This window comes from Schistocerca nitens, chromosome 3 (genome assembly GCF_023898315.1).
Source record: "Schistocerca nitens isolate TAMUIC-IGC-003100 chromosome 3, iqSchNite1.1, whole genome shotgun sequence".
NCBI lineage: Eukaryota > Metazoa > Arthropoda > Insecta > Orthoptera > Acrididae > Schistocerca > Schistocerca nitens.
Window position 1 is genome coordinate 252,398,943 of NC_064616.1, and position 11,862 is coordinate 252,410,804.

Consider the following 11,862-nt stretch of genomic DNA (forward strand, 5'->3'; position numbering starts at 1 on the left):
TCATCCACAAAAATTCCATCGTTGTTTGGAAACATAAAGTCCACGAACAGTTTCAGATCGTCTCCGGGTAGCCGAACATAGTCATTTCCAATCGATGATCGGTTCAGTTGGACCAGATGACCCAGTCATTTCCATGTAAACATAGCTCACATCATTATGGAGCCACCGGCAGCTCGCACAGCGTCTTGTTGAGACTTGAGTCCATGGCTTCGTCGGGTCTGTGCGACACTCGAACCCTACCATCAGTTCTTACCAACTGAAATCAGAACTCATCCACCGAGCGAGGTGGCGCAGTGTTTAGCACACTGGACTCGCATTCGGGAGGACGACCGTTCAATCCCGCGCCCGGCCATCCCTGTTTAGGTTTTCCGTGATTTCAAAAGGCTCTGAGCACTATGAGACTTAACATCTATGGTCATCAGTCCCCTAGAACTTAGAACTACTTAAACCTAACTAACCTAGGGACATCACACAACACCCAGTCATCACGAGGCAGAGAAAATCCCTGACCCCGCCGGGAATCGAACCCGGGAACCCGGGCGTGGGAAGCGAGAACGCTACCTCACGACCACGAGCTGCGGACTTTCCGTGATTTCCCTATATCACTTCAGGCAAATGCCGTATATACTCTGATAGCCACCAATCGGTGTGTCTCGGAGGGCACAATTCGCGCCAAAGTCATATCCCCCCCTCCCCCTCCTCTGTTCGACTAGCGGATCGCGCGATGGAAAAACGATTCTCTGAAAGCCTCAGTACGAGCTCTAATTTCCCGTATCTTTGAATGGTAATCAATGCGCGATTTGAAAGTTGGTGGTATTAATATATGCTCTACATCCACGGCGAATATCGTATTTCGGAATTTAGTGAGCAGCCCATTTCGTTTAGCGCGTCGCCTGTCTGCAAGTGTGTCCCGTTCAAACTTTCTATAAGATTTGTAACGCTCTCGCGATAGCTAAATGTACCAGTCACGAATCTTACCGCTCTTCTTTGGACCTTTTCAATCTCTTGGATAAGACCCAACTGGTAAGATTCACATACAGACGAACACTACTCTAAGACTGGAGCATGTAAGCAATTTCTTTTGTTGAAGGACTGCATCACTTCAGGATTCTACCAATAGACCGCAATCTAGAATTCGTCTTGCCCGTTACTTGTGTAATCTGATCATTCCATTTGAGATCATTTTAAATAGTCACACCCAGATACTTGACGGATGTTTCCGCTTCCAAAGACTGGGCATCCATTTTGTACTCGTACATTAATGGGGATATTCGTCTTGTTATACGCAGTAGGTTACACTTACTAATATTGAGAGATAACTGCAAGTCATTACACCACTCATTTATTTCCTGCGAATCCTCATTGATTCGTTCACAACTTTCGTGTGATACTACTTTCCTGTAGACTACAGCATCGTCGGCAAACAGTCCAATGCCGCTGCTAATACCATCAACCAGATCGTTTATGTAAATCGTAAAAGGCAGCGGACCTATTACGCTGCCTTGAGACACACCTGAAGTTACCCTTGTTTCTGTTGAAGTCATCGGATAGAAAAGCGCGCACTTTTTGAAGCAAGCGACAGTGTGGAACTGAGTCGAACGCCTTTCAAAAGTCGAGAAATATGGCATCAACCTGGAAGCCGGTATCTAGAGCCTGTTGTGTAACATGCACAAAGAGGGCCAGCTTTGTCTCGCATAAACACTGTTTCCTATAACCGTGCTGGTTTCTGCAGATGAGCTTCTCAGAGTCTAGAAATGTCATTTTGTCTGAACACAAAATATGTTCCATGATTCTGCAACAAATCGATATCAGTGAAATTGGCAGGTAATTACGTTCATCCGATTTTCTACCCTTTTGACAGTGCATGGCCGACTTCCTTTCCAATCCTTCCCTAATCTGATGAGACCGATGACCTTGCTGTTTGGCCTCTTCACCCAAATCAGCCCAACCCAACCTAGGACTCATCTAACCAGGCCACGGTTTTCTCGTCGTCAGGGGTCTAATCGATATAGCCACGAGCGTAGAAGAGAGCTGCAGGCGATATCGTGCTGTTAGCAAAGGCACTCGTGTCATTCGTTTGCTGTCACAGCTCATTAACGCTAAATTTCGCCCTACTGTCCTAATGGATAAGTTCGTCGTACGTCCCACATTGATTTCTTCGGTAATTTCACTCAGTGTTGCTTTCCAGTTAGCACTAACAAATCTACGCAAACGTCGCTGCTCATTAAGTGAAGGCCGTCGGCCACTACGTTGTCCGTGGTGAGAAGTAATACCTAAAATTTGGTATTCTCTGGTCACTCTTGACACTCGATCATTCCGTGCTCAAAGTCTGTTAATTACCGTTGTGCGGCCTTAATAAGGTCGGAAACCTATTCATATGAATCACCTGACAAGGGAACCTCCCCATCGCGCCCCCCTCAGATTTAGTTATAAGTTGGTACAGTGGATAGGCATTGAAAAACTGAACACAGATCAATCGAGAAAACAGGAAGAAAGTGTATGGAACTATGAAAAAAATAAGCAAAATATACAAACTGAGTAGTCCATGTTGAAGATAAGCTACATTAAGGAGAGTATTAGATCAGTAGCGCCGTGGTCTTGTGGTTAGCGTGAGCAACTGTGGTACGAGAGGTGCTTGGTTCAAGTCTTCCCTCGAGTGAAAATTTTAATTTTTTATTTGCAGACAATTATCAAAGTTCAGGCACACACACACACAATCAACTTCGCTCTCCAAAATTCCAGGACATGTTCAGATTTGCTTGGACATGTGCAGGATTTGACTGTCTACACACGGAAAAATTTGAAAGCGTTAAAAACGTATGTTTTGACAGAGCACAGGGAAAACTGTGCGACTCTGAAACTGTTGCATTCATTTGTTGCAGTTTATGTGACAAACTCTTATGTTTTCATCACTTTTTTGGGAATGATTATCACATCCACAAGAAAACCTAAATCGGGCAAGGTAGAATTATCTTTTTACCCATTCGCCAAGTGCACAAGTTAGGTGGGTCGACAACATATTCCTGTCATGTGACGCACATGCCGTCACCAGTGTCATATAGAATATATCAGACGTGTTTTCCTGGGCAGGAATCGGTTGACCTATGACCTTGCGATCTAATGTTTTCTGTTCCCATTGGAGAGGCACGTCCTTTCGTCTACTAATCGTACGGTTTTGCGGTGCGGTCTCAAAACACAGACACTAAACTTATTACAGTGAACACAGAGGTCAATGAACGAACGGCAGAACATAACTGCGAAAATAAAGAAATTAAAATTTTCACTGGAGGGAGGACGTGAACTAAGGACCTTTCGTTCCACAGCCGTTCACGCTAACCACGTGACCACAGTGCTCCTGACCTCACATTGCCCTTGATGTTCTTGCACATATACTACTCAGTTTGTATATTTTGCTTATTTTTTCGTAGTTCCACACAACTTCTTCCTGTTTGCTTGATTGATCTGTGTTCAGTTTTTCAAGGCCTATCCACTGTTCCAACTTATAAGTAAATCTGAGAGGGGTGCGATGGGGAGGTTCCCTTGTGAGTACAAGTGACAGCTTTGCCAATGCAATGCCCTTTTATACCTTATGTATTCGAAACCACCGCCATCTATATATGTGCATATTGCTATCCCATGAGTTTTGTCACTTCAGTGTATGTAGTGACGTGGCTCACGAAGTTTATAGCTCTCTCAGACCGTTAGTTGTCTATGAAATGCTGGAAGACTTACGCAAGGTCAGCACCTGGTCACCTAACCTTCATCATAAGTAAATGAAACAAAATGTGATAAAAGAAACAAAAATATACGACATTGTTTGAATATACAGCCATCGATGATTTTCTAGCATCAGTCACAACAGTCAAGTACTTAGGAGAATCTTCGAGGAGCGATTTAAGATGGAGCAATCACATCGATTTAGTCGCAGGGAATGCATATTTCGGACTTAAATTTATCAGTAAAATAAACATAGGTCACTCAGTGAAACCATGTACAAAACTATCTTTTGTTCTCACCAACTTGAATAACGGAAGATCACACTGACACGCTTGTTGAAAAGCTCGTACAGAAAAGAGAAGACACTAACAAACCAACTGATACATAGAAAATAAAAAAAGTATCGTGTTGCTTGCATACCATTCGCAAGCTAACTCTTCTTCGTAATAGCAAATATTTTCAGCTTGCGTAGCTTTTGTTAAAGTTTCGAGAACATACCTTCACCGAAGAGGCAAGCAGTATATTGCTCCCTCCTACGTATATCTCGCGAAGAGACCATGAGGATAAAATCAGAGAGATTAGAGCCCACACAGAAGCATACCGACTATCCTTCTTTCCACGAACAATACGAGACTGGAATAGAAGGGAGAACCGATAGAGATACTCAAGGTACCCTCCGCCACACACCGTCAGGTGGCTTGCGGAGTATGGATGTAGATGTAGATTAATATCGCTTTCACAACACATAACAAACCGCAGCACACATTGAAACGCAACACAAAGTCACAGACAGATAAACACACACAATCAGTACGTTACAAAATAGTGTGAAGTACATGCAAAGCTTTCTATGTAAGTCATACTGGGAGAGACTTCCGAAAGAGATACAACGAAGACAAAAATGCCGAACAAATATGCCAAATTAGTAATAGCCATCCATATTATGGGCGCTGACCATCCATTACAGGATATCGTGCATGGTCTTCATATATTACGTAATGTGGACAGGGGATACCAAATGGACTTTTATGAAGAGCTAGAAATTTGCATTCATGGCACAGTACGTTATAAAAGGTTGATAAATGATAAGCTAGAAAGTAACAATGTAAATTTCTTCAAAAATTTCTCCAATGAGGAATATATATATTGAATGACAATCGCCAAACAACTACAATATTTAATATGTATCATGACACAAATATGCTTACATAAAAAGGTATTATTTTTATTGCTTGTACCACTTTAGCAAGTAAAATAAATTTACCTCAGCAGTTAAGAGCCTTTAAAATGTAAACATCTGTATGCGAAAGTGTTTGGTGATGGTCTTGTGTTTATTACTGCGCTGTGTTTGCCACACGAATGAATTACGAATAAATATGTAAATAAAGACATCAGTGCAATTGTATAGGATTGAATTTCGATACATAGCCTCACTGGCACACCCAGCAAGTAATCACCACATTTCAGCTTATTGTAAAAATAACTATAATGCACATGACGATGGCATATTGCTGCTGAAACGCGTCGTGCTAATAAATTTTAGTCAAAAGTGACTGAAGCGGTAGAATTTATTTTATATATTTACCGGAAGATATCAAGACAACACAAAGAAGAACCGCGCAGGTCGCCAAGGGTTTATTCAACCAAAGTGCGAGTATCGCAGACATATTCAACGACGTCTAATGGGAGACACTACAGTACTGGCGTTGTACGTGACGAAGAACCTTACTAAATTCCGAAATCTCAATTTCCAGTAGTAGTCATTATGCGTATTGCTTTATTTAAAATCTCGTGTGATGACCACAACGGTAAAATTAGATAAATTCAGGCTTCTAGATTGAGCTACCGATAAGAGTTTTTCTCAATAGTTGCCATTGACGAGTGGAAAAGGGAGGATGGTGAGGGGATAATGATTCTGTGTCCTTCACCACACACACGGCACTCTGACTTGCGGTGTACAGGCGTAAATTTGCTGGAACTGCTTAGTGTGTAACCGGTTCTGCCTACGACCTACGCACACCTGTGACATTGTATTCTTCCCACAGACAAGAGGTGCTTGGCCACGCTAACGGCTATGATTAGCTGCTACTTTGGACGTAAGCCACTGTTTATACTCGCAGAAGAGCTGTCTCAGGCATTCTTGTAACGCAGCCGGGGTTTTAGTGGTGACTAACAGTAAACGGAAACTGTTAAATGCGAAGGGTATTTGTAAAATGACAGTGACACTCACAGTGACAGTGACAGACTGGATGTTTTGGGTCAAAAATACATTTATTCAGTTTGTCCCGCGTTTTTCTAATGGGTAGTTACATCCGTGAACTGCCATTCTGAATGGTCAGCAAAATAACCCTTTACGGCTGCATGAGTACCTTCGTAAGGCTCAAAACGTTTACCAGCCAAAAATTTCTGTACAAGCGACGATAGGTGAAGCTTAGAGATTGACAAATTTGGTGATTTTGTTGGATGCTCCCGCAATTCTTCTTCTAATCCTTTAGTTTTCCAGTCAGCAATACAGCTTTGTGTGCAACTGGGTTGTCTTGGATCCTTTTTAAAACGATCCTGACATCTCAGAGAACTTCATTGTGATATTTTCGTTTGTTCAGTATCTAGCTGATGCAGTACCCATCTCAAACGAAGCTTTCTACATCTATCTACATCTACATCTACGTGATTACTCTGCTATTCACAATAAAGTGCCTGGCAGAGGGTTCAATAAGCCACCTTCATGCTGTCTCTCTACCGCTCCACTCTCGAACAGCACGCGGAAAAAACGAGCACTTAAATTTTTCTGTGCGAGCCCTGATTTCTCTTGTTTTATCGTGATGATCATTTCTTCCTATGTAGGTGGTGCTAACATAATGTTTTCGCAATCTGAGGAGAAAACTGGTGATTGAAATTTCATGATAAGATCCCGTCACAACGAAAATCGCCTTTGTTTTAATGATTGCCACTCCAATTCACGTATCATGTCTGTGACACTGTCTCCCCTATTTCGCGATAATACAAAACGAGCTGCCCTTCCTTGTACTTTTTCGATGTCATCCATCAGTCCCACCTGATGCGGATCCCACACCGCACAGCAATATTCCAGAATAGGGCGGACAAGCGTAGTGTAAGTAGTCTCTTTGGTAGACCTGTTGCACCTTCTAAGTGTTCTGCCAATTAATCGCAGTCTTTGGCTTCCTCTACCCACAATATTATCTACGTGATCGTTCCAGTTTAGGTTATTTGTAATTGTAATCCCTAAGTATTTAGTTGAATTTACAGCCCCCAGAGTTGTATGACTTATCGCGTAATCGAAATTTAGCGGATTTCTTTTAGTACTCATGTGAATAACTGCACACTTTTCTTTATTCAGGGTCAATTGCCACTTTTCGCACCATACAGATATCTTATCTAAATCATTTTGCAAGTCGTTTGATCATCTGATGACTTTACAAGAAGGTAAATGACAGCATCATCTGCAAACAATCTAAGACGGCTACTCAGATTGTGTCCTATGTTGTTAATATAGTTCAGGAACAATAGAGGGCCTGTAACACTTCCTTGGGGAACGCCAGATATTACTTCTGTTTTATTCGACGACTTTCCGTCTATTACTACGAACTGTGACCTTTCTGACAGGAAATCACGAATCCAGTCGCACAACTGAGGCGATACTCCGTAGGCACGCAGTTTAGTTAGAAGACGCTTGTGAGGAACGGTGTCGAAAGCCTTCTGGAAATCTAAAAATATGGAATCAATTTGACATCTCCTGTCGATAGCACTTATCACTTCAAAAAATGGCTCTAAGCACGATGGGACTCAACATCTGAGGTCATCAGTCCCCTAGAACTTAGAACTACTTAAACGTAACTAACCTAAGGACATCACACAACACCCAGTCATCACGAGGCAGAGAAAATCCCTGACCCCGCCGGGAATCGAACCCGGGAACCCGGGCGTGGGAAGCACTTATTACTTCATGAGTATAAAGAGCCAGTTGCGTTTCACAAGAACGATATTTTCTGAATCCGTGCTGACTATAAGCCAATAAATCGTTTTCTTCGAGGTACCTCATAATGTTCGAATACAGTATATGTCCTAAAACTCTACTGCAAATCGACGTTAGTGATATAGGCCTGTAATTCAGCGGATTACTCCTACTTCCCTTTTTAGGTATTGGTGTGACTTGAGCAATTTTCCAGTCTTTAGGTACGGATCTTTCTCTGAGTGAGTGGTTGTATATAATTGCTAAATATGGAGCTATTTTATCAGCAAACTCTGCCAGGAACCTGACTGGTATACAATCTGGACCGGAGGCCTTTCCTTTATTAAGTGATTTAGGCTGTTTTGTTACACCGAGGATATCTACTTCTATGTTTCTCATCTTGGCAGTTTTTCTTGATTGCTTTGAAATTTCCCATAATTGATTCTGCTTCTGAAGTATTTTGTACGTTTTCTTCTGACACGATCTACGCGGCAGCTATTTCTGCATCGAACTGTGCGCTTTCTCAATGCTTTCAATAGTGGCGCCCTTCACGTAGACCATCTTCAAGAGAAGTTCGAATACATATCAGCTGCCCCCTAAGAAACCTTCATTAATTTTGGAGGGGCTTCAGTTGCCAGTAAACCGACAATAACATGAAATGTAATGACGACTCAGTACTCCAGTCTATTAACTTCACTAGTTGAAGCTCGTGTGTTTCTAATGGAAATGAATCCCGTCGACACGACGACCTTATAAGAGGACTTCATTAGTTCTACTAGCTGGGAAAGCGACAAAAAAGATGTAAATGCAATCGGCATTTTTAATTACTTAACTTCTTTTATCGTTCGAAATATACAAAATAAGTTATCCATGTACTGAATGAAGCATAGCAGGCCCTGTAACGGCAATAGAGGAACTCAAATACGCGTTATTGCAAGAAACGTGCCAGAAGCATAATCTAATTTCGTCGAAAGCACACAAAAAATAAAATGTCTGTGAATGCCTAACGGACCAAACTCCTGAGGTCATCGATCCCTAGACTTACACACTACTTAAACAAACTGATGCTAAGAACAACAAACACGCACACAAAAAGACGAAAGACACTTTATAACAATAAAAGGAAATTGTCAGATCGACAGGTTGAGATCCAGTGATTCATTTACTTGGATTTTTTTTCGTTGCACCTTTTATTGCATGGAGTTTGTGCCTTTGTGGGTTTGGAGCCCTTTATTCGGCCCTTCAATTATTCGGTTGGCTTTTCACATTTGCCTTTATCCTCCTTTCTCAGAGATGTAGCGGTTCCTGAGCTTCTGTTGCGGTGTTAACTAAACGTAAGCTAGAGAGAAAGGCAAATTAGGCTTTAACTTCCCATCAACGACGTGGTCAATAGAGATGGAGCACACGCTCAGATTGACCAAAGATGGGGACGGAACTTGGTAATTCCGTTTTTCAAGGAAACCATCCTAGCAGATGTAGGGAAACAACCGAAAGTTGGCTGTACGAGGACCTGAATCACACTTCTCGCGAATAAGTATCCAGTGTGCGAACCACGGTCCCAACTTGCTCAGTAGTTAAACGTATTTGTTGGCTGTCGCTCTTCACACTGTACGTGGATGAGAACACTGAACAATCAAATTTTGGTATGAAGGACACGGTCTTTTTTTGTAGTGAATTATTAAGGTAACTGTCTTCTGAATTTAACATTTTATCGATGAAATTGAACGTCCTATTCAAGGTAAATCACATTATCTACGTCAAATGAATTTCTTTTACTGAAGCTGCACTGTATAATTGGAATTCTTCAAAAGTTCAGACAAAGGTTTGCGCCCTCATTATTCAGTATGTTGTGAAATAAATGGAAAGGGACCGATGTCTTGTTCGACAATCAAAACTATGATGAAAAATTTAGAACACACAGACGACTTGGATACAATGAACATCAAGGGGCGTCTAGAAATATCTGCTAAAGTTGAGCACAAAATCGAATAGAAGACAGACACACATGCGACTTCTACACGGAGTAAATGAAGACCGCTGAAACTTTCAAGACGAATTGCAGCTTCTTACAGCAATGCGTGGCGAACACTTAACGATCATCCTGAAAAGAAATCTCTACAAAATGCAACATTTATACGAATCACAAATAATGGGGATTGGTGAGACATCAAGAAACTGTAAATTGGCTTCTTTCTGCGCATTGAAAATAACGCGGACTGACTGTTAAATATTCGGTAGAGAGACGGGTAGCATATCTCATACATCTACGGACGTCTCTGTCCACACACATACTCTGCTAACCACATCGAAGCACTTGGCAGTGGGTACTTCCCATTGTACCAATCACTTGGGTTTCTTTTCTTTCCATTCGCATATGGAGCGCGGGAAGAATGATTGCTTAAATGCCTCTATGGAGCCTGTAATTATTCGAACCTTGTCTTTGCGGTACCTACGGAAGTGATGCGTACGGGGTTTTAGTATATTTCTAGATTCGACACCTTATACTGGTTCTTAAAACTTCGTGAGCAGACTTTCGAGGAATGGATGACGTCTATCTTCAAGTATTTGCCAGCTCACATTATCAAAATCTCCATGCCGCTCTTGCTTGAGTCAAACAAACAGAGACATGTATCCCGCCACATTTACCCGCCCGAGCCTCCTCTCACCAACCACTCTTTCTGCGCGTGTCCGAAGGAACTGACACCATATCCATATAAGTATATAGTTCAGACAATACCGGCCATGACCTTCTTCTTCTGTGCGGATGCACACATGTTCCCCCAACTCTTACGGGACTTGGTAAGAATGTCTTCCACGAGTAATGAGTGTGTTGGGGTTGGACACTACGAATGTAGTGTGTGGTCATACAAGGTGACAATGTGAGTCTCGCGGGAGGCGTGCGCGAGATAGTCCCTGCAGTCGCACTATCCTCTGTGCCCTCGGTGGCTCAGATGGAGTACTCGCTTCGGCTGTACATATACTAAAATTGGAACGATACAGAGATTAGAATGGCCACTGCGCAAGGATGACACAGCCGGCACGGTAACTCAGCGTGTTTGGTCAGAGGGTTAGCTGCCCTATGTAATAAAAAAAACTGAGTTGATGGATCAAAGACGAACTGAAACGAGTGTCTTGCGACGTCCGCCCCGAGCAGATACAACGAACGAAAACGAACAAAAAAAAAAAAAAGATGGATAGAGCGTCTGCCATGTAAGCAGGTGATCCCGGGTTCGAGACCCGGTCGGGGCACACATTTTCACCTTTCCCCGTTGATATATATCAACTCCCTTGAGCAGCTGACGGTATTAAAATAATTCTAATTTCGTTCTGGAGGTAATGGTGGAGGTCTCTCCACTCACTTTTGGCACAAAATAACTCTCTCCGCACAACAGTATCGGGAACAGAATACGCGAGCTACAATGCGCCGTCGAGTTTCCGGCCGAGCTCAAGTGTCAACTAGGCTCGGTGCAATAAACAGACAGCACCGGGAACTGCGGAAAGCAACCCATGCAGAGACTTTAGAACAAGCTACTGAAGAGAACAGAGCGTAAGCAACTCACAATTGTTTTGGTTTTCTTGACAGTGCTTTTGGGTTGTCGTAAATTACCATTATTATTATACCAGAAATTCATATCGAACAGCGAAGGTCCTCCCAATGTCCAAGCCTTAGAAAACGTGATGAAGAGAAAAAGGACTTCCCCTGGTACTGGAGGAGGAAACCTAAACGCATCTGAAGAAATCAGGAGATAGCATGGTACGGCAAAGTCTTACGCAGGTTGTGGATAATGAAAATAAATCTGTAAGTTTTGCAGAGTGTAGTGGCCTTTATAAGTTATTAACACTCCGTCATGACAGTCCCAATATCTTGTTGCGACATGTGAACACCTGTACAGCTTCTCCTAATAGTCAAATCAACGGTAGTAGAAATCTTCCGGCGTCAGCAAAATCCATTGTCCTGGAGAAGTATGTAATAATGTGTGGAAGAGATCTACGACCATTCAGCACAGTTCCAGAAGAAGGCTTTCAAGATCTTGCACAGACACTGCTAGAAACAGGAGTACACTACCCCACTGCAAGGGCAAAAAACGAAAAGACGTGCTTTCTCACCCATCAACTATTTTTAGGAATGTAAAAAAAAATAGCAGACGAATACCGTGTGCCTGTGGTACTCCAGT

General features: G+C 42.4%; 1 non-coding gene across 1 annotated transcript; it reads left to right on the forward strand.

Annotated features, from left to right (window-relative positions):
- Positions 1-10,643: 10,643 nt before the first annotated feature.
- On the forward strand, positions 10,644-10,747 carry LOC126250470 (U6 spliceosomal RNA). The gene has a single exon (XR_007545701.1). It is a non-coding gene; the product is annotated as a U6 spliceosomal RNA (small nuclear RNA).
- Positions 10,748-11,862: the final 1,115 nt, after the last annotated feature.